We start from the raw sequence: 22385 nt of genomic DNA, 5'->3' as shown, positions 1-22385 counted from the left end.
CTTCAGCCGGCATCGCAGCCTCAACCGCCATCGCCGCCCTCCCAGCCCCCTCAACCGGCACCGCAACCGCCGCCGCTTCAGCCCCTTCAGCCGGCACTGCAGCTGCCGCCGCCTCAGCCCCTTCAGCCGGCACCGCAGCCGCCGCCGCCTCGGCCCCATCAGCCGGAACAGCCGCCTCAGCCGGTAACGCCGCCGATGCCGCCTCAGCCCCTTCAGCCGGCACCGCAGCCTCTACCGCCACCGCCGCCCGCCCAGGCCCCTCAGCCGGCACCGCAGCCGCCGAACCTCCAGCCCCCTCACCCGTCACCGCAGGCGCCACCGCTTCAGCCGGTACCGGCGCCGATGCCGCCTCAGCAGGCACGGCCGCCGCCTCCGTCTCAGCCCCTTCAGCCGGCATCGCAGCCTCAACCGCCACCGCCGCCCTCCCAGCCCCCTCAGCCGGCACCGCAGCCGCCGCCGCCTCGGCCCCTTCAGCCGGCACCGCAGCCTCTACCGCCACCGCCGACCGCCCAGCCCCCACAGCCGGCACCGCCGCCCGCCCAGCCCCCTCAGCCGGCACAGCCGCCCGCCCAGCCCCCTCAGCCGGCACCGCAGCCGCCGCTGCCTGGGACCCCTCAGCCTGCACCGCAGCCGCCGAACCTCCAGCCCCCTCACCCGGCACCGCAGCCGCCACCGCTTCAGCCGGTACCGAGGCCGATGCCGCCTCAGCAGGCACGGCCGCCGACGCCGTCTCAGCCCTTTCAGCCAGCACCGCAGCCGCCGCCGCCTCGGCCCCCTCAGCCGGAACAGCCGCCTCAGCAGGTACCGCCCCCGATGCCGCCTCAGCCCCTTCAGCCGGCACCGCAGCCTCTACCGCCACCGCCGCCCGCCCAGCCCCCTCAGCTGGCACCGCAGCCGCCGCCGCTTCAGCCGGGACCGCCCCCGATGCCGCCTCAGCCCCCTCAGCCGGCACTGCAGCCGCCGCCGCCTCGGCCCCCTCAGCCGGAACAGCCGCCTCAGCAGGTAACGCCGCCGATGCCGCCTCAGCCCCTTCAGCCGGCACCGCAGCCTCTACCGCCACCGCCGCCCGCCCAGCCCCCTCAGCCGGCACCGCAGCCGCCGAACCTCCAGCCCCCTCACCCGGCACCGCAGCCGCCACCCGCTTCAGCCGGTACCGGCGCCGATGCCGCCTCAGCAGGCACGGCCGCCGACGCCGTATCAGCCCCTTCAGCCGGCATCGCAGCCTCAACCGCCATCGCCGCCCTCCCAGCCCCCTCAGCCGGCACCGCAACCGCCGCCGCTTCAGCCCCTTCAGCCGGCACTGCAGCTGCCGCCGCCTCAGCCCCTTCAGCCGGCACCGCAGCCGCCGCCGCCTCGGCCCCCTCAGCCGGAACAGCCGCCTCTACCGGCACCGCCGCCCGCCCAGCCCCCTCAGCTGGCACCGCAGCCGCCGCTGCTTCAGCCGATACCGCCGCCGCCGCCGCCTCGGCCCCTTCAGCCGGCACCGCAGCCGCCGCCGCCTCAGCCCCTTCAGCCGGCACCGCAGCCTCTACCGGCACCGCCGCCCGCCCAGCCCCCTCAGCTGGCACCGCAGCCGCCGCCGCTTCAGCCGGGACCGCCGCCGATGCCGCCTCAGCCGGCACTGCAGCCGCCGCCGCCTCGGCCCCCTCAGCCGGAACAGCCGCCTCAGCAGGTAACGCCGCCGATGCCGCCTCAGCCCCTTCAGCCGGCACCGCAGCCTCTACCGCCACCGCCGCCCGCCCAGCCCCCTCAGCCGGCACCGCAGCCGCCGCCGCCTCGGACCCCTCAGCCTGCACCGCAGCCGCCGAACCTCCAGCCCCCTCACCCGGCACCGCAGCCGCCACCGCTTCAGCCGGTACCGGCGCCGATGCCGCCTCAGCAGGCACGGCCGCCGACGCCGTCTCAGCCCTTTCAGCCGGCACCGCAGCCGCCGCCGCCTCGGCCCCCTCAGCCGGAACAGCCGCCTCAGCAGGTAACGCCGCCGATGCCGCCTCAGCCCCTTCAGCCAGCACCGCAGCCTCTACCAGCACCGCCGCCCGCCCAGCCCCCTCAGCTGGCACCGCAGCCGCCGCCGCTTCAGCAGGTAACGCCGCCGATGCCGCCTCAGCCCCTTCAGCCGGCACCGCAGCCTCTACCGCCACCGCCGCCCGCCCAGCCCCCTCAGCCGGCACCGCAGCCGCCGCCGCCTCGGACCCCTCAGCCTGCACCGCAGCCGCCGAACCTCCAGCCCCCTCACCCGGCACCGCAGCCGCCACCGCTTCAGCCGGTACCGGCGCCGATGCCGCCTCAGCAGGCACGGCCGCCGACGCCGTCTCAGCCCTTTCAGCCGGCACCGCAGCCGCCGCCGCCTCGGCCCCCTCAGCCGGAACAGCCGCCTCAGCAGGTAACGCCGCCGATGCCGCCTCAGCCCCTTCAGCCAGCACCGCAGCCTCTACCAGCACCGCCGCCCGCCCAGCCCCCTCAGCTGGCACCGCAGCCGCCGCCGCTTCAGCAGGTAACGCCGCCGATGCCGCCTCAGCCCCTTCAGCCGGCACCGCAGCCGCCCAACCTCCAGCCCCCTCACCCGGCACCGCAGCCGCCACCGCTTCAGCCGGTACCGGCGCCGATGCCGCCTCAGCAGGCACGGCCGCCGACGCCGTATCAGCCCCTTCAGCCGGCATCGCAGCCTCAACCGCCATCGCCGCCCTCCCAGCCCCCTCAGCCGGCACCGCAACCGCCGCCGCTTCAGCCCCTTCAGCCGGCACTGCAGCTGCCGCCGCCTCAGCCCCTTCAGCCGGCACCGCAGCCTCTACCGGCACCGCCGCCCGCCCAGCCCCCTCAGCTGGCACCGCAGCCGCCGCTGCTTCAGCCGGGACCGCCGCCGATGCCGCCTCAGCCCCCTCAGCCGGCACTGCAGCCGCCGCCGCCTCGGCCCCCTCAGCCGGAACAGCCGCCTCAGCAGGTAACGCCGCCGATGCCGCCTCAGCCCCTTCAGCCGGCACCGCAGCCGCCGCCGCCTCGGCCCCTTCAGCCGGCATCACAGACTCTACCGCCACCGCCGCCCGCCCAGCCCCCTCAGCCGGCACCGCAGCCGCCACCGCTTCAGCCGGTACCTGCGCCGATGCCGCCTCAGCAGGCACGGCCGCCGACGCCGTCTCACCCCCTTCAGCCAGCATCGCAGCCTCAACCGCCATCGCCGCCCTCCCAGCCCCCTCAACCGGCACCGCAGCCGCTGACCCCCCAGCCCCCTCAGCCGGCACCGCAGCCGCCGCCGCCTCGGCCCCTTCAGCCGGCACCGCAGCCTCTACCGCCACCGCCGACCGCCCAGCCCCCACAGCCGGCACCGCAGCTGCTGCCGCCTCGGCCCCTTCAGCCGGCACCGCAGCCTCTACCGCCACCGCCGACCGCCCAGCCCCCACAGCCGGCACCGCAGCCGCCGCCGCCTCGGCCCCTTCAGCCGGCACCGCAGCCTCTACCGCCACCGCCGACCGCCCAGCCCCCTCAGCCGGCACCGCAGCTGCCGCCGCCTCGGACCCCTCAGCCGGCACCGCAGCCGCCGAACCCCCAGCCCCCTCACGCGGCACCGCAGCCGCCACGGCTTCAGCCGGTACCGGCGCCGATGCCGCCTCAGAAGGCACGGCCGCCGACGCCGTCTCAGCCCCTTCAGCCGGCATCGCAGCCTCAACCGCCATCGCCGCCCTCCCAGCCACCTCAGCCGGCACCGCAACCGCCGCCGCTTCAGCCCGTTCAGCTTGCACTGCAGCTGCCGCCGCCTCGGCCCCCTCAGCCGGAACAGCCGCCTCAGCCGGTAACGCCGCCGATGCCGCCTCAGCCCCTTCAGCCGGCACCGCAACCGCCGCCGGCTCAGCGCCTTCAGCCGGCACCGCAGCCTCTACCGCCACCGCGGACCGCCCAGCCCCCTCAACCTCCACCGCCGCCCGCCCAGCCCCCTCAGCCGGCACCGCAGCCGCCGCCGCCTCGGCCCCCTCAGCCGGAACAGCCGCCTCAGCAGGTACCGCCCCCGATGCCGCCTCAGCCCCTTCAGCCGGCACCGCAGCCTCTACCGCCACCGCCGCCCGCCCAGCCCCCTCAGCTGGCACCGCAGCCGCCGCCGCTTCAGCCGGGACCGCCCCCGATGCCGCCTCAGCCCCCTCAGCCGGCACTGCAGCCGCCGCCGCCTCGGCCCCCTCAGCCGGAACAGCCGCCTCAGCAGGTAACGCCGCCGATGCCGCCTCAGCCCCCTCAGCCGGCACCGCAGCCGCCGAACCTCCAGCCCCCTCACCCGGCACCGCAGCCGCCACCGCTTCAGCCGGTACCGGCGCCGATGCCGCCTCAGCAGGCACGGCCGCCGACGCCGTATCAGCCCCTTCAGCCGGCATCGCAGCCTCAACCGCCATCGCCGCCCTCCCAGCCCCCTCAGCCGGCACCGCAACCGCCGCCGCCTCGGCCCCCTCAGCCGGAACAGCCGCCTCTACCGGCACCGCCGCCCGCCCAGCCCCCTCAGCTGGCACCGCAGCCGCCGCCGCTTCAGCCGGGACCGCCGCTGATGCCGCCTCAGCCCCTTCAGCCGGCACTGCAGCCGCCGCCGCCTCGGCCCCCTCAGCCGGAACAGCCGCCTCAGCAGGTAACGCCGCCGATGCCGCCTCAGCCCCTTCAGCCGGCACCGCAGCCTCTACCGCCACCCGCCGCCCGCCCAGCCCCCTCAGCCGGCACCGCAGCCGCCGAACCTCCAGCCCCCTCACCCGGCACCGCAGCCGCCACCGCTTCAGCCGGTACCGGCGCCGATGCCGCCTCAGCAGGCACGGCCGCCGACGCCGTATCAGCCCCTTCAGCCGGCATCGCAGCCTCAACCGCCATCGCCGCCCTCCCAGCCCCCTCAGCCGGCACCGCAACCGCCGCCGCTTCAGCCCCTTCAGCCGGCACTGCAGCTGCCGCCGCCTCAGCCCCTTCAGCCGGCACCGCAGCCTCTACCGGCACCGCCGCCCGCCCAGCCCCCTCAGCTGGCACCGCAGCCGCCGCTGCTTCAGCCGGGACCGCCGCCGATGCCGCCTCAGCCCCCTCAGCCGGCACTGCAGCCGCCGCCGCCTCGGCCCCCTCAGCCGGAACAGCCGCCTCAGCAGGTAACGCCGCCGATGCCGCCTCAGCCCCTTCAGCCGGCACCGCAGCCGCCGCCGCCTCGGCCCCTTCAGCCGGCATCACAGACTCTACCGCCACCGCCGCCCGCCCAGCCCCCTCAGCCGGCACCGCAGCCGCCACCCGCTTCAGCCGGTACCTGCGCCGATGCCGCCTCAGCAGGCACGGCCGCCGACGCCGTCTCAGCCCCTTCAGCCAGCATCGCAGCCTCAACCGCCATCGCCGCCCTCCCAGCCCCCTCAACCGGCACCGCAGCCGCTGACCCCCCAGCCCCCTCAGCCGGCACCGCAGCCGCCGCCGCCTCGGCCCCTTCAGCCGGCACCGCAGCCTCTACCGCCACCGCCGACCGCCCAGCCCCCACAGCCGGCACCGCAGCTGCTGCCGCCTCGGCCCCTTCAGCCGGCACCCGCAGCCTCTACCGCCACCGCCGACCGCCCAGCCCCCACAGCCGGCACCGCAGCCGCCGCCGCCTCGGCCCCTTCAGCCGGCACCGCAGCCTCTACCGCCACCGCCGACCGCCCAGCCCCCTCAGCCGGCACCGCAGCTGCCGCCGCCTCGGACCCCTCAGCCGGCACCGCTGCCGCCGAACCCCCAGCCCCCTCACGCGGCACCGCAGCCGCCACGGCTTCAGCCGGTACCGGCGCCGATGCCGCCTCAGAAGGCACGGCCGCCGACGCCGTCTCAGCCCCTTCAGCCGGCATCGCAGCCTCAACCGCCATCGCCGCCCTCCCAGCCACCTCAGCCGGCACCGCAACCGCCGCCGCTTCAGCCCGTTCAGCTTGCACTGCAGCTGCCGCCGCCTCGGCCCCCTCAGCCGGAACAGCCGCCTCAGGCGGTAACGCCGCCGATGCCGCCTCAGCCCCTTCAGCCGGCACCGCAACCGCCGCCGGCTCAGCGCCTTCAGCCGGCACCGCAGCCTCTACCGCCACCGCGGACCGCCCAGCCCCCTCAACCTCCACCGCCGCCCGCCCAGCCCCCTCAGCCGGCACCGCAGCCGCCGCCGCCTCGGCCCCCTCAGCCGGAACAGCCGCCTCAGCAGGTACCGCCCCCGATGCCGCCTCAGCCCCTTCAGCCGGCACCGCAGCCTCTACCGCCACCGCCGCCCGCCCAGCCCCCTCAGCTGGCACCGCAGCCGCCGCCGCTTCAGCCGGGACCGCCCCCGATGCCGCCTCAGCCCCCTCAGCCGGCACTGCAGCCGCCGCCGCCTCGGCCCCCTCAGCCGGAACAGCCGCCTCAGCAGGTAACGCCGCCGATGCCGCCTCAGCCCCCTCAGCCGGCACCGCAGCCGCCGAACCTCCAGCCCCCTCACCCGGCACCGCAGCCGCCACCCGCTTCAGCCGGTACCGGCGCCGATGCCGCCTCAGCAGGCACGGCCGCCGACGCCGTCTCAGCCCCTTCAGCCGGCACCGCAGCCGCCGCCGCCTTGGCCCCCTCAGCCGGCACCGCAGCCGCCGCCGCCTCGGCCCCTTCAGCCGGCACCGCAGCCGCCGCCGCCTCGGCCCCTTCAGCCGGCACCGCAGCCTCTACCGCCACCGCCGCCCGCCCACCCCCCTCAGCCGTCACCGCAGCCGCCGACCCCCCAGCCCCCTCAGCCGGCACCGCAGCCGCCGCCGCCGCCTCGGCCCCCTCAGCCGGTACCGCCGCGCAGCCGTCTCAGCCCCTTCAGCCGGCATCGCAGCCTCAACCGCCACCGCCGCCCTCCCAGCCCCCTCAGCTGGCACCGCAGCGGCCGCCGCCTCAGCCGGTACCGCCGCCGATGCCGCCTCACCCCTTCAGCCGGCACCGCAGCCTCTACCGCCACCGCCGCCCGCCCAGCTGTGGGTCAGGAGCCGCTGCACAGACGGTGAGTCCCTGCGGGCCCCTCCCCAGCCCTGCGCGGGTCTCCGTCCCTCCCTCGGCCTCCCACGAAGGCCCCGAAGCGGTCCGGGCCCCACGCCTCTGCTTTCCCGGCTACGAAACTCGGGAAGGAACAGGGCTGTGTTGTGATCGGGGGCCGCGCGTCCTGTTCGGCTTTCTCTGAGCCACTCCCCACCCCTCTCCTCCTCTGGGCCAGGTGTAACATTTTGTCTTCCCTTTTCAACTGACGGTTTAAAACAGTGTTTCAGATAACTGTCAAAACACTGTACATGCAAAATACTAGGTTAACTTAAGGGAAGGAGTAGGAGAGAAGGGGGAAAGGAGCGAAGTTCACCGATCACTTCTGCGGGGGAGGGTTAAGTGGTCACAGTGGTGAACGCGTAACTGCTACATGGCCCAGTGCGCTTACCATCATAGTCGTTACTGTTACTAACCCCAGACAGTTCTGGTATTAAGGAGGCATGACCACAGAACATGTGCTCATTGAGCTTAATTTTACACAAACAGTAAGTTTTCCACGGAATCAAGACAGGCAGTAAACGCCAGCTGCAGAGGACAGCTTGTGCAGGGCTGGGAAAGAGCATGGCATGATCAGAACTTTAGTTTGACTGGCTTGAAATGTAGAGGGAAAGGGAAACTTCACACTGATGAATCAGAGGAGATAGCTGTTTTTTATTAAACTAAAATGGTTGAATGAGCCTTGTTGATTAATGATTTGCCTTAGCAATTTGAATTTGGATTCTGCAAGTATTTTGTAAGTTCTGTAAGAAGCTTGTTTTAAAATTTCAGAACTCTTAAGGTATTAGAAGTTCAGTTTTATTTTATAAGAATTTTTAAAAAGTGTTTATTTAACTCAATTAGAACAGAGTTCCTTTAACATAGGAGACTTTATTATCTCATGTATTAATACCCTCTAGAGGTACACAATGAAAAATGTGATTTATAAACAGATACATACAGACACAAGGAAAACAGAGCATGTAGCTTCAGTAACAGTTTAAGAGAAAAGTCAGAAACAGAAATCTTCCCTGGTCAAAATACCAAAAAAAAGCACCTGGGGCTTATATCCCTTAATTGATTTGAGCTCTAAATGGACAAATACACATTTTTTTTAAAAAAAAAATTGCTAAGAACAAGATTCTTTTTCATGTTGAGTAATAATTTTGGAGTTTAAATAAATACCAACAATAGAGCTATGAGGGAGGAAAAATATAAAATACTGATTTTTTTATTTGATTTCACCGTAAGGTGCATTCTTAAATACATAGGAGACAACTGTCATGATTTGCACAACTCGCTTGCAAATAGTTCAACAGTATTAACAATGATTGAATTTAGGTGGTGGGCATATGGGAATTTATCATCTTATTAAACAGTTTTCTGTACTTCTGAGACTTATAATAAAACATTGGAAGGAACCTGTTAGACATAATGCTCTATGTGAAGTAATTTGTTCCCTTTGTGAAATTCTAGGAAGGTTAAAATGCATGTTCATAACTTCAAGAAAGTCACAAGCATTTATGATGTAATCAGAACTACCTGAGGATCTGTGAAACTTGGTGAGTTGGTGAATTTTTTAAAATGTCTTAAAACATTTTGTTTTTACAAAGATTACAGGAGTAAGAGAAGGTAAATCTTAATCAACTCTTAATATTTTTTTCCTGGTTGATGTGATATAATTAAATGTGGGGAAAAAAAGGTAAATTCTAAAAGGAGACAGTACCTTGATGTTTTCTATGGAGGAAACTCAAGCAGGAGGAAGTTTAATTTAAAAACATAAATTACTGCTCTTTATAATACATTCTAAGTTGTCATTCTTTTGAATGCCTTCCTTTCCAGACAGATGTGTTATTCTGGGAGATCATCAGGACTTCTGGGTATTTGGAGGTATTGACCTAACCAGTGGAACTGCTGATTTATAAGAAGTTGTCCAGAATTTTGGAAAACTGATTAGTAGAGGTAAATAATGTTTCCATGGCAAGTGATGACAGAAAGTGACTTCAGTGAATTTTCCTTTGTTTTTAGGCAGATGTACCTAACCATGTATGTTAACAATGATTTCAAGCTGAAGACTGAGAAGAACTGCCATTTTTGCCAGCTGGGATGCAGAAAAATTTGGACTTCTGGGTTCCACAAATGGGCTGAGGTAACTAAGACAGTAAACATATCTTCTTGGTCAACATGTATCTCAGGGTAATCACAGATGTGTTCCATTACCTGATACTGTTTTAAATTGGATAAAAACAGGAAAATTTAAGAAATAGAGTTTGTTTTTGCTTTTACATCAGTTTGGCAAAACAGAACAACCTCTTAATTACTAAGCACAAACCAATTTTTTCATTATTTTTAAAATATTTTAGTTTCTATTTATATTGGTTTTGTGATAAGTAAGTAAAATCTGTAAGCTCAGAAAATAGTCAAACCTAGGAAACTACTTCTGACAAGTGAATTAGCCTATTGAAAATCTGATTTAGATCCTTGGCATTAATTTTCAAGTTTTTACACTTTCCTTGGATTTCTTCTATCCAGGAAAACAACATGCTCTTTTTAGATGACTATACTCTGATTATAGTCTCTCCTTTATGGATTCAACACTAAATTGTAACCATAGGTATATTTTACCATTTACAAAAGTGCCTGGTTGGGGAGTGTAATACAATGATTTTGTAAATTGAATTACTCTAAAATTTCAAGGATTTATTTTTAATTCAATTATGATTAATTTTCATTTGTCACTGGCTCTTAATGCTTTATTTTAAAGTGTCTCTCATAGACCCCCTTCTTTCATCTTCTTCCCTTATGCTCTCTGTCCAGTAACTCTAAGTTCTTACATGTTCAAGGTAGGCTTGTGTATTTTTTTAAAGGCAGGCGCACCAAAAAGCACTTTCCTGTGACTATCCTCTGTTTTGTTCATTTATGAGTCCAAATTTTATAGAATTGATTTAAAGAATGTCATATCTTTCTTATTATTGTGAATGGTTTTTAAAATGCTTTCCTTCTGACTCATTTCTGCATACTTTAAAATAATAATATGAATCAAATAAGTATGGGAATAAAATCACATTTACTTGTATCACATTTGATTCCATTTATATGGCAAAGTCTTACTATTATGTTGTTGTTATGAACATGCATTTCATAATACACTTATTTAGATGAATCAGAGCTTATTCATTAAGGTCATTTACTTTTAGAAATATGTAATTTCTTGTGAACACATGTATATAGAAATACATGTGTCTTTTTATAATTTAAGCAGCTTAAAATACAGATAAAATAAATCCAAGATACAAGATAATATGCCTTGCATTAATTTAAATTCATGTGAGTTAAAAGACAATTTGAATATTGTTTCCCATTTTCTACTAGCTTCTTGATCATATTCAGCAGCACATTTACCTTTACATATAATTAAGGAATCTTTTTTATTTCTACTGTAGCTCTGTCATAATGGATACTCTGCCGCAGAATCAGCTGTCATCTATCCCATGTGGTCAAGCGCAGAGGTGAGAATTCTCATTTGTGGGATGACCACTCACAGCTTTAAATGTTTTTACTGTAACTGCTTTTATAAGGTAGCAAGCTAGAGAGAGAGAGAGAAACAGAGAGAAGAAAAGAGTTCTCTCTGCATATTCCCATGTTGTGTGATGGCATTAGTCTTCTTCTGCTGTATTTTTCTAGAATGTGTGTGCGTGTGTGCATGTATGTGTGAGAAATGTCTTGTCTTTGTCCTAATAGCCACTCTTCTCTCCCTCGAGTTTTTTTCTCTATCCTCCCCTCCTATATTTTTCTTTTTCATCAATATCTTCTCTTTCAAAAAATTCTTGATAAATCAAATTTCCAACTTCCTCACTTTTAATATGGTAAAGTTACTTGGATCCCCAACATCAAGGGATCTCATACTTTAATGTCTGTAAGGATTTCCAGAGACACCTTTTAAAAATACAGATTTCCAGGCCTTACTTTGAGCAGTCCTCTTCCAGTAGATCCAGGGTGAGGCTGAGCATCTCCGAGCCTTCCCCCTTCATATTATGGTGCAGGGGATCAGGGGCAGTTTTCCTCTGGGTCTCCCTGCTGTTGCTATTAACAGTGGCTACAGCATCACTAATATTTTTCTTTCTTGTTTTAATTGCATTAATATTATCAACCAGTTAATAGCATTTTCTTAAAATTATGGTCAAAAGCATAGGTGTTTGATTTATAATGGTATCTGCAAACCACTCTTTTACTGAATTAATTTGTTTTGCTTGTATTTCCAAAACTGTAAATGCTGTGAGTTAAGTGACTGCTTTGCTTCAACTACAGGAGAATGTGAAAACACTCCAGGAGAGAGAGGTTGCATATATCAATGCAGACTCATACACAGAAGGTAAATTTTATTTCAGATTGTCATTAAATAGTATACCAGTATTTAAGTCTATCAACTCCAACTCATAAACTAGGATTATCCTCTTTCTATGAGATGCCTCAATAATACCTCCATTTCTCCATTTTACCAGAGAGAACATTATTATGATTCAAATGAATCAATATGATTCATAACTAAGCTATTGATCCTAATTTCTTTAGTATATTTACCATTTGCCTATCTTGGATTACTACTTAAAACTTTAGTACTTTTGACATTCTTCCTGTGGAGCTATTTTTAAAAGTTGGGCTAAAATATTTCATACAGAAATAGTTCCTGTATGTATTGGAACAACTCTGAAATAAGCACCCACTACAAACTTCCTTTTGACCCTGACATGTGGCATGTGCATCTGTAGGCTTTCATCGTATTATGGTTATTTCTAGGTAAGTGTCACAGGACACATGTTAGTTACTGACATGCTCTAGTCTAAAGTCTTCATATTGAATTGAATAAATGAATAAAAACATGAACATTATGGCCTTACCACTTCCTTTGCCAAAGACCCCTAGGTACTGCTGCCGTAATGAGCAATGACCCTTACTTTTACTGCAGGAGCTGCAGCCTTAGCAGCAGAGTCCGCCTCTGCAGTCTCCTATCCTGAGTGTGTGCTGCAGCCTCTCTGGCTCCTGAATAGTTATTTCCACCTTGTGTTTTAGTTTTAGCCAGACTGTCTGCCTGTCTATTTATCTCCCTACCTATCTGTCTATTCTAAAATTTTATTTATTTCTTTTTACTGAAGTACATTTGATTTGTAATATTAGTTTCACGTGTACAGCAAAGTTACTCAGTTATATACATATACATATACATATACATATACATATACATATACATATACATTGTTTTTAGATTCTTTTCCATTATAGGTTATTATAAGATACTGAATATAATTCCCTGTACTATACAGTAGGTCCTTGTTGGTTATCTGTTTCATATATAATAGTGTATATCTGTTAATCCTGAACTCCTAACATATCTCTTCCCTTCCCCCTTTCCCCTTGGGTAACCATAGTTTCTTTTCTATGTCATGAGTCTATTTCTGGTTTGTAAATAAGTTCATTTGTATCATTTTTTTGTTTGTTTACATTCCACATATAAGTGATAGAATGTGATATTTGCCTTTCTCTGTCTGACATACTTCACTGAATATGATAATCTGTAAGGTCCACCCTATTTTTAATTCTCCAGGAATGATGCCTTGAATTTGAAATCTGTTATATATTGTTTATAATTAGAAAATAAAGTTAGAATTAAATACAGGTTTGTAGTCCATTTGGAGGTATTAAAATTCTCTCTTATTTATTTTGCAGGCAATTATACTCTCAGAGTTGACTGTACACCCCTTCTTTTCCAGTTGGTATATAAACTGACAGAAGAGGTATGTAAATAGATCTGTTGTAATGATTTCTGATGAGTAGATAAATCAATAACTTTTGTTTTCTAAATTACTAACATTTAAACTGGTGACAGACATAGCTGATTTGTATAAACAAGAAATCAGAACGAGCTTTAATACACTACTTATGTGACATAACTATGAGAACAGTAGTGCTAGTCTCTGTTCTAATAATAGTTCCTAATAATTGTATACATTTGTTAAAATGTGCAGGGTCTATTGTTTCATGGGGCAGAGTCTCTTTGATATAACAGAAAGAATACTGAGCTGGGTTGGGGAAGCCTTGGCTGTGAAGATTGCCTTGGCTATTCATTCATTCATTCATTTATTCATTCAGGAAGTATTTATTGTGTGGTTACTATGTATCAGGTCCTATGAAAGGAACTCTAGCAGCAAAAGTGTTGAAAGGACAAGGTTACTGAATCCAAATACTTTGTAATCTAGAGAGGCCACAGACCTGTAAATGAGGACTCATACTTCACTTGAATATTGGATACTATATACAGTGGAGGACAGTTGCAGAAGAGAGAAGTTAAAATCCTAGGGTAGCTGGTGAGGTTGGAAAGCATTAGAAGGTGTTTAGAGAAGGATTAGTGGTTAGGCTGTAAAATTGAAGGATGTGAAAGTGGGGAGAATGTTTCTCCTCAGAGGACACAGGACCTAATAAAGATGTGGATGTGTGAAAGAACATTTCCTGACCTCTGGGTAATGCAATATAACCTCAATGTAAGGTGTTGGTGAAAAAGCTGGTAAGAAACGGGGCCTGACACATAGGCCTAAATGTTCATAAATCTGGTGATGGTGAAATTAAAGAATCTTTAACAAGGTTGTACATTATCATTTTTATTCATTAGAAAAATTACTCTGTATCAGTGCAGTGAATACGTTAAGCTGTAGTAAGTCTAAAAGCAAAATGGAAATAATTCCACATACTTGTTTAGCACACAGGAATTTATAAATACTAGTTATTGATGTAAAAACTACTCTGAAAATGCTACTGCACTCTGAATCTCTAAAAATTATGTGATCTACTCATTGAGTATATTTGTGCTTCATTTAAATAACCCCCCATTATAGAATTTAACTGTAGAAATGTTTCTTTCAAGTAGGTATCACTTAGATGACAGTGGGAAGTAGATGTCACATCTCTGTGGTCCTGTTTCCCAATCGCCCTTCATCTTGCCCTGTCCTTTTCACTGTTAGTGTCTTTAACATCTCATCCTCCCAAGTGAGCATCCTCCCATGCCCATCACAACGCCCACCATACTGGGAAGCTTAGGTCCTTGATCCTTTTATTGAAATGTCCCATAAAAACATCTAAAAGCACGCTGAAAAGACAGCCCTTGTTGGGGAATCCTTCTCATGAGATACATTTACTCTCTGTCCTACAGAGGAGGCTCCTGCCTTTATAGGAGGGGTAGTAAGAATTTTAGGGCCAAGAAGGAGAAGCTTAGGTCTATCCCCTTTGTACATTTATTTAATAAGTATTAAATGTGTAAGTGGTTACCATAGTGACAGTATAAATCAAACATAGTTTCTGCTATTAGTGTGTTACCTGTGTAGCCAGGAGAGACTATGATCAAGAATTTTCAAATCCAAGATAGAGATTAAAATCACCAAAGGGTATACAGATAAAAGTGTGGGAAGCAAAAAATAAGTATCTTAGTTTATTATTTTACATGTTGGAATTAAACAGCCTGCTTAATGGGAAATTGCAAATTTTTTTCCATTCTAAAGCCTCTTTTACATTAATTTGAATTTAATTTTCATGCCACTTTAGATACAATATATTTGACTTTCAGAGTTTTTGTTTTAGGTAGTTTTTTAACAGTTTAACTGGGAAATTAAAATGTGTATTTAGAAGTTACATTATCAGGATGAACTAATTAATTGTCCAGAAGAGAAGAGTGAGATTTTATAATCTTGTTTGATTTGATTGTCAGTGGAAGAATCAGACATCATTCATCTGGAGAAATGCTATTGGTTGCTGAGGGCTCAATCCTGAACTGGATGATTTGATTTAGAGACATTTGGCCCATTGGCTTCACCACCAATTCGTCCATCTCTGAGTGAAGGTGGGAATCCTTCTATTTTCTACAAATGTTCTTTGCTAAACACCTGAGCCTTGTTCCACCTTTGGAGCCTTGTGTAAGTCGGTTTACCTTTCTGCACTTGAATATTCTCATATATAAAATCAGTTTGACCAAGACAATCATAATGAAAGTGTGCTCCAGTGTGGTGCCTCAGCATCTGGTGCAGGGTCAGGGTGGTGGACACTGAATAGGCAAAGCTCTAGCTTCCACACATGACCCCACCTCTTCCTCAGCTGAGGAGTGTCTATTGTATTTCTTTTATATAGAAGAAGGTTCCACTGCTGTATACTTCCCCCACCCTTAAAAAATTAAGAAACCACTAGACCATCTCTAAGGTCCCCACTTAGCTCTAAACTTTTCACTACTATATATATATATATATATATATATATATATATATATATATATATATATATATTTTAAATGAGGTTTACAAGGAGCAGTTGTGGGTGATAATCACAAAAACTGTATTTGAAATCTGAAAGCTTGGGTTCTTCTTCTGATTCAGACCTTTTTAAAAAAAATTTCTTACTTTTAGCAAGTCATTTAACTACTTCTTACCTTCAATTTTCTGCTCTTTGAGGGCACAGAATTAGATTCTTGAAATAGTCTGTATTCTTCAGGTTTCTAGTGTGTTTTAGAAATATTTATTTGTTAGGGGAGCTAGAACAGACAGGGTTTCCACTTCAGCAGTGCAGTTATGTTTTTACCTTTTTATAATTAGAGATTGAGAAATCATTTCATTTGAAAATAAAATGATTCCATTTATTTTTTAGGAAAAGTTTAAAAACCACAGGATTAGATTATAAATTGCCCTTTATTTCTGAAATTTAATATATTTAGTTATACAGATTAAGTGGTACAATGAAGACTGCAGTACAGAATTTCTGTCTCTTATAATATAGTGTGTTAGTTTTCTTTGCTTCATGAAGGAGCTGTATGAATCTCATTAATAACAACACAGTATATCTTTGATAGAGTTCAACTTTTCTTCTTCTTTTTTCCTTTTTCTTCTTAGTCTTTCCAAATTAGGATAATTGTGGTCTCTGACATTTTTCCAGTTAAATTTTTAAAATACATTTTTATTTTTTACATTCTACAATCACTTTTGACTTTTGGAATTAATATAAGATAGAGACAGGTATGCAGACAAAACCAAACACTAAATGATAGTATTTTCTTCTAGGAAGTTAAATGTTGGTTATAATTATGCCAGGGGGTGGGGGAAAAACTTCCTAAGACAGTGGAAACTACTGATAACTTTTAAAAACTAAATCAGTTTATGCGAGTCATGCCTCCTTTCATAGGCATGTCATTATTAACAGAAAGTTTGTTGGCTGTGATTTATTCTGTCTGTGTTCCTATTTTACAGGTTTATTTAATGCTTTTGGTGAAAATCATGACAGCCACATAGATTTTAAGGAGATATCCTGTGGGCTATCAGCTTGTTGCAGAGGACCTCTGGCTGAAAGACAGAAATGTAAGTGTGTTAAACATCACAAAATTTGGAAGCTATACAGAGAAAAAAATTAGCATCCATTCATGTAAAAAATCATCTGATTAAGGCTTGAATTTTCATCCCTTTTGCAAATAGCAATCTCTTGCTAAGGTTTTACTGACGTCAGTGTAAAGGTTCAATCATCTATTCTTTTTTACTGTGGAGTAATTTAAGATCTTTGTTATTAATAATGGTTGATTTTCCAGATAAATGTACAATTCATGATAAATGAACTACATCAGTCATGATGTGTTTGAAAATGTTAAGCATATAGAAAATATTTTCTGGTAGTCTATATAGAAAATTTGTCTTGCTTAACTTGAATTTCAACTTATTTTCTATCACTGTGTATATTGATATTTTATTAGCAAAATTAAATTTATGATAAAACAATTTTATTAAATACTAAATTTATCTTTTAAACCTATCTAAAATATTATGGCATAATTTATAAGCATATTACATTCCTAAATCTTAACCATATTTGTTTAGGAAAATGCAGCAGTTTACATTTAATTGGAACCTAATTCTTACATATTCACTAGGGTCATTATCTCTGCATCTTTCTAAAATACAGCTTCACAAATACTGCATATTTTGGGTATGATACTTAATAGTTCAATATTCTTTAGTAATGTTGTACTGTGATGCACTCAGTTAACTTAATAGCATAATTATTACATGGGTGTGTGAAGTAGATAATTATTTAATCTTAAAAATTTAGATTTCTTTTATCTTCCCTGATAGTATACCATTACTCTAACCTGGCTTTGTGATAGATTATTTGTTCACATTAAAGTTCTGGTATTAAAGAGGCTGAAGTCTTTGTTTCTCAATTGAGGTTGTTGTCTTAAATTTTTTTTTAATTTATTTTTTTGCCAGTGGACTAGTGGAAGTTAACCAAATAGACTAACTAGCAATTTTGCTGATATTGACGTTAATTAGCAAAGTGCTGATATTTTGGATTTTTAGCTTGTTGTATATAAACTTCATTGAAGAATTGAAATTGTTCTTAGGCAAAAATATTGGGTGCACATTAATTACATTGGAGAGGCAAAATCTTTATACAGTCATCTCTCATTATCTGCTGAGGATTGGTTCTGAGACCCCCTCAGATACCAAGTCCATGGATGCTCATGTCCTTATGTAAAATGGCATAGTATTTGCATATAATCTATGCACATCCTCTTGTATACTTTAAATCATCTCTAGATTACTTTTAGTACCTAATACAATGTAATTATTTGTAAATACAATGTAAATGATATGTGAATAGTTGTCAGTGCATAGCAAATTCAAGTTTTGCTTTTGAGAACTTTCTGGGAAAATTTATATATATATATATATATATATATATATATATATATATATATATATATACACATATACATATATACTTTTGATCTATTGTTTATACCTGTGAATGCAGAACCAATGGATACGGGGAGCTGACTGTACCAGCTTTTTGTTGATTCTTAATGTAGATGGAATATTTTCAGCATTGTAAGAATCAACTCTGAAGTGATCAGTTATAAATATTAGAAATTAATTTAAAAGCTTGAATTACCTTCTCAAAATCTGTGAGATATTGTATAGTAACTTGGCCCTTCTTTTTCAGTTTGCAAGAAATTTAACTTTAGATTTAGATGAAGGATAGAGTTCTCTAAGCTGGCTAATTATATAAGGAGAGAGACTTGTGAAGTGTACAGGAATTCCTACAAGTTCAAAGGACTTTAATGACACAATCTCCTCCAAATAAGAACTTAATCCAGAATGTAGTTGTTTGAGGAACTAAGTAATTTCACTAGGGCAGGTTGTAATAAAATGTATTATACTTCAGAATATAAAAGTAATTTTCCTCCATAAGAGTTTCTTTTCTTTAGTTTGCTTCAAGGTATTTGATGTTGATGGTGATGGAGTTCTCTGTAGGGTTGAACTGAGAGACACGTGGTTGCACAGAGGTCTGGAAGGACAACTGCACCGATGATACCCTGGTAAAGTCTGATTGTATACATCTTCTTGCATGTAAACTTCCAACAGGAACATAGAGTGAAGAATTTTTTAAAAGAGGTTGAGAAAAAGATTTCTTACTACTTCTAGGTTCTATATTATGCTACTCAAAATATTCATAGCCAAAGATGCAAAATTGGGAAGAGAATTTACCTTAGAAAATTTAATAAACTGAATGTATTATGTAAAAAAAAAATGAAACCACTGGAAAATTGTCATAAATTTTTAAGGTAAACAAGCAATCTATTTCTGGAATTAAAAAAAAACAAAACTTGACCGAAAAAATATTTTATACTTCAGCTACTGTCTAATAAAAATGATACCTTCTCTTTCCTAACTACTGATTTGGGTTTCTGGTTTTAAAGGAATTACTTGTGGATCTATCCAACATTGTAGAGACACATAGAATGCACATGACACCACAAAGGTGAGTCTAGCAGAGACTAATTTATTCTTTTCTAAAAATACATTATATTCTGAATTGGTATACATACGTTACATATACATACTTGAATCTCTTCTGCATCATCCCTGCTAAATGCTTATTTGGACCTGTGGTTACAATAACTCCAAGTTGTCCCTAAGGAAAGCCCATTCGACCTTTAAACTACTCCATTAAGTGTTATTTACATAAAAACATTATATTTTATAAGCTAGGCATTTTGTAAAAATTAAGTAGAGACAGCCCTTGCCATCTGTAGTTTATAATCTTTACTTCTCCCAGTTTAATACATTATGGTAAGACAAAACTTATATTGAGCAAAAGAAGCCACAATAAAAGAACACATTGTACAATTTAATTTATATGAAGTTCTAGAACAGAGACAGAACTAATGTTAATAAGTGTTACAATAGTGATTTTGGAGATGGGTGAGTTAACTGAGAAGGAGCATAGGATATCTGGGATGATGGAAATTATTTTTCATCTCAATTTGGGTGATGTATATAGTTTTTAAATTTTTTTTTCAATAATATTGGTGAGGGTCTGTCCTAAGTTCTTTAATAGCAGCCAGAATAAGTGTATAATAGCAGAAACAAGCATGTACTTTACAAAGAATAAAGCCTTGAATTTTTTTAGTTTCAAAACATTTATTAAAGATATTATAATAGGTTTGCCTTAATGTCTATGTATCCCTGTGAAACTGAAGATAATCCATATATGTGAGACACATATGAGTTAATTTTACCCTTTCTATTCAAATGTTGACATGTACCAAGTTGCAAATGGTAGGATGTAGACCATAGTGGCCTTACACAGGCTTAGAAAAATAAGTAACATTTTTTTCAATCACAAATCCACAAGAAATCATCATAGTCTTATTAACTGACACTCAATAGAAATAAATAATAGAAATGAATTTTTCAGGGCTTGATCTTTGTTTGGCAATTCAGATAACCGTCTTCATTTACTTTTCTGCCCAAAACTAAGGTAGCCATTTCTATTTGGTATATATGAAAACAGAAACACAGGAAAGTTTCTATTAGGAAATACCTTATGTAGAGATACAATTTCCATCGCCTTTCTTCTGGGTGTTTGATAAGTATGGAGGTTATCATTGCTGTCTATTTTTATATAAGACCGAGTTTCTTCTTATGGCTGTACTTTTGAACATTAAAAAAAAAGATCATTTAGCTGCTCCATCTCCGTGTAACCATAATAATGAAATGGTAAAAATTTAGAATAGATTTTGGACCTTTCAACCAAACCTATTACCCATATTCACTGGTGACTAGACGGTGACAATATTACCCATTATTTTGTACCATTACATTGGTGTTAATATACTTCAATGGAAGTTGCATCATGAAAGCCATTAATTACCATCACAGTGCTTTAAAATCTTTTCTTGTAATAAATGGTAATATATATTGAATGAATACATGAATATCAATAGTAAATATTATTAAATATCTTTAAATAATAAATCATTAGATAATAAAAATATAATTAAGTAATAAACGCTAAGAACATTATTATTCATCTAGGATTGTTAAGGTGATTGTTCAAAACATGAAGTAAGAAGCATTTGGTTATATTTTTGCCTGCCAAGAAATATTGTCTACTGTATATAAATGTAATTTTTGGTACACTTTGACACCAAAAAAAAAAAAATACTGCTTTACTCAACTTGTGAAAGTAATGTTACATTTTATTTTGAGGAAATGTTAATATAGATACTCATTTATTATATATATTTAGTTCTTTTAAATCTCTTAAGAAGTCTAATAATATTGCCAGATGTTTTAAAGATCTTAGAAAATTGTTAGGGTCAAAGGGCATAATCCAAAGAGTTTGGAAAAATGCTTTCAAAGTTAGTAAATAGTCCTTTTTCTCTACCCAGAACCTTTTGTGGGTTCTGTTAGTAAACTTCACCTTGAACCAGAAGATACTGTGAGTTATTTCCCAGGTCTTACTGGAGGAAGATTTTTGGTGATAAATTGCCCACGTTATGAGTGACTACTTCAGAGTTTGGTTACTTTTGAACTTATTCTTGCTGGCCTACTTTCGGATGAATACACAGCATCTACATTAAATCATTAGTTTTCTTTCAGACAAATGACCATTGCAAGTTTAATAAAACAAATTTAATTCAAATAATATAAGAAAATGAAGATTTAAGATATTCTTAAATATTGTTTCTCTTTCAGAATGGCCATCTTAACTCTAGAAGAATATCAGATCCGGAGTGTGAAAAATGTTCTTGCCAATGAGTTTTTGAATCTACTTTTCCAGGTATGTTTAAGGTAAATGACAGAGACCGAGGGCAGTGGTACCAGTAGTTCTACATCTTTTCCATTATGTAGTAGTTAGACAACTAGACTACAAACCATATATTGTCAAAAGAACTGCATTAACCTGTACACCACCAGCAGATGGTAAGTTAGAGCGTGCGTGCTTCTTAGAGTCACAATGTGCATGATAGGAAAGTAGAGTATAGCTGATAATGTTTATCTTAATAACTCATGATAGAGCAGATTGTAGACACATAGAAAAGCATTTAAAATGTAAAAGCCATTATAATTTGCTATTTTTCTTTACTTTTTTTTTAAGACCCTCCCTAACAAGTAAGGCAGTGTGGACAGAGACATAGATCATAAGTTGGCAGCTGTAAATTTTTCACAAAGTATACCATCTTTCCAGTTAGGAGGTTATTTTAGATGCAGAGCTGTTTCTTAATTTTCTTTCTTTCTTTCTTTTTTTCTTTTTTGTAATTTAATTCTTTAGAAGGTCCAATAAAGATTGAAGGAGAAAGGAGGAAAGAAAAGCTGTCAGGGGTGAACATGAAATCATAAAACTTGCCAGATTTTAAGTATTTTTCCAGTTAAAGTAGTTCTCTTTGCTCCAATTTAAAGAAACAACTTATAGTTTCCCATTTTTCATAATTCTTCAAAAATATATGTTGATTTAATAGTATTTTACAGGGGGGAGGGGTGTGAGTAGGGACAGACTGGAAGTTCAAGATTTGTAAATACTGACAGGTATATATAGAATAGATAAACAAGCTTATACTGTATAGCACAGGGAAATATATTCAAGAATTTGTAGTAGCTCATGGTGAAAAAATATGAAAACAAATATACGTATATTCATAAAGGACTGAAAAATTGTGCTGTACACCAGAAATTGACACAACATTGTAAATGGACTATAACTCAGTTAAAAAATAAAAGATATAACTGTTAGAACACTATAAAAAAAGTAGTATTTTAGATTTTTTTTTTATTTTATTCTCCTTTTCTTATAAAAGCACCCCTATGAAGATCAATAAGGCTTGATATCTTCATATCTATCATGATCCTCCATTGTGAATACAGAGTAACCTGCCTGTGGCACAGCTATGTTAGAATAAATGAAAATTGAACTCTTCCTGACAGCTAATATCTAATGTATATTTAAAGCATATGAAATCTGATAAGCCTGTGATGCCCATTTAAATCAATCAGTTGCTCCACTGTCAGTTATCTGCCAGGATCTAAGTTGATATGTCTTTATAAAATATAAATACA

General features: G+C 46.9%; 1 long non-coding RNA gene across 2 annotated transcripts; it reads left to right on the top strand.

Annotated features, from left to right (window-relative positions):
- Window positions 1–6762: 6762 nt before the first annotated feature.
- On the top strand, window positions 6763–21076 carry LOC140692604 (uncharacterized). 2 transcript variants are annotated; one of them, XR_012068165.1, is made up of 12 exons: window positions 6763–6955; window positions 8443–8528; window positions 8809–8856; window positions 8995–9115; window positions 10410–10475; window positions 11275–11338; window positions 12691–12758; window positions 14720–14851; window positions 16242–16349; window positions 18251–18361; window positions 18743–18804; window positions 21027–21076. It is a non-coding gene; the product is annotated as an uncharacterized lncRNA (long non-coding RNA). The 2 variants fall into 2 exon arrangements; XR_012068164.1 differs by lacking the exon at window positions 8809–8856.
- The last annotated feature ends 1309 nt before the right edge of the window (window positions 21077–22385 follow it).

Source organism: Vicugna pacos, unplaced genomic scaffold (genome assembly GCF_048564905.1).
Source record: "Vicugna pacos unplaced genomic scaffold, VicPac4 scaffold_14, whole genome shotgun sequence".
Classification (NCBI taxonomy): Eukaryota; Metazoa; Chordata; class Mammalia; order Artiodactyla; family Camelidae; genus Vicugna; species Vicugna pacos.
The sequence above is the reverse complement of the archived record's forward strand: the minus strand, read 5'-3'. Positions and strand labels throughout refer to the sequence as shown.